The 567-nt window shown below is 31.0% G+C and overlaps 1 protein-coding gene across 1 annotated transcript in view; it reads right to left on the bottom strand.

The window, feature by feature from the left end:
- LOC116843597 (cytochrome P450 6k1-like) overlaps positions 1–567 on the bottom strand; it is an 11,687-nt gene that overhangs the window by 9,860 nt on the left and 1,260 nt on the right. The window lies entirely within an intron of this gene.

Here is a 567-nt window from a genome sequence, read left to right as displayed (position 1 = left end):
TTTTTTTCAAATCAAAATAGTGCAAAAGCACATGTCGAAAAAACACTTTATCGCGTTCCATTTTTCACAAAGCAAAAGAAATTGTTGTTTAGGAAAATAATTGTGTATGCTGACTGAATGTTATCGAGAAATGTCGAAATTAATCACAAACTACCTGTTTCGTTAGTAATGACTACTAGAACTGTTTGCATTGCCATCTAACATTTGCGGGCGGAAACTAAGTTAAGGTCCTAATACTAGAAAAAAATTTTACTTTACGAGATATAAGGCCATTAAGAGCTGGATTGTCATGCAATTTTTATATAATGAAGAGGATAATAATGTTTGCGATGTTTTTTGTTTTCTCTTTATTATGTAAGAATTAGCATAAAGATGAATAATTAATGAATAAGCATAAAGATCTAGCATCTTAATGGCCTTATTTCTTTCATAAAGTTAGATTTTATAGAGAACAAAAAGAACTTTGATTACTATCCATGCAAGTGTATTAGTATTATTCAAGGTCTACTACGCGAAGGTTGCTCGGTCGGATTTACATTTTTGCGTGTATATGTGTGTGTGTATGTG

The sequence above is a fragment of the Odontomachus brunneus genome, unplaced genomic scaffold (genome assembly GCF_010583005.1).
Source record: "Odontomachus brunneus isolate Ranch 3 - 2012 unplaced genomic scaffold, Obru_v1 Obru_scaffold_034, whole genome shotgun sequence".
NCBI lineage: Eukaryota > Metazoa > Arthropoda > Insecta > Hymenoptera > Formicidae > Odontomachus > Odontomachus brunneus.
The sequence above is the reverse complement of the archived record's forward strand: the minus strand, read 5'-3'. Positions and strand labels throughout refer to the sequence as shown.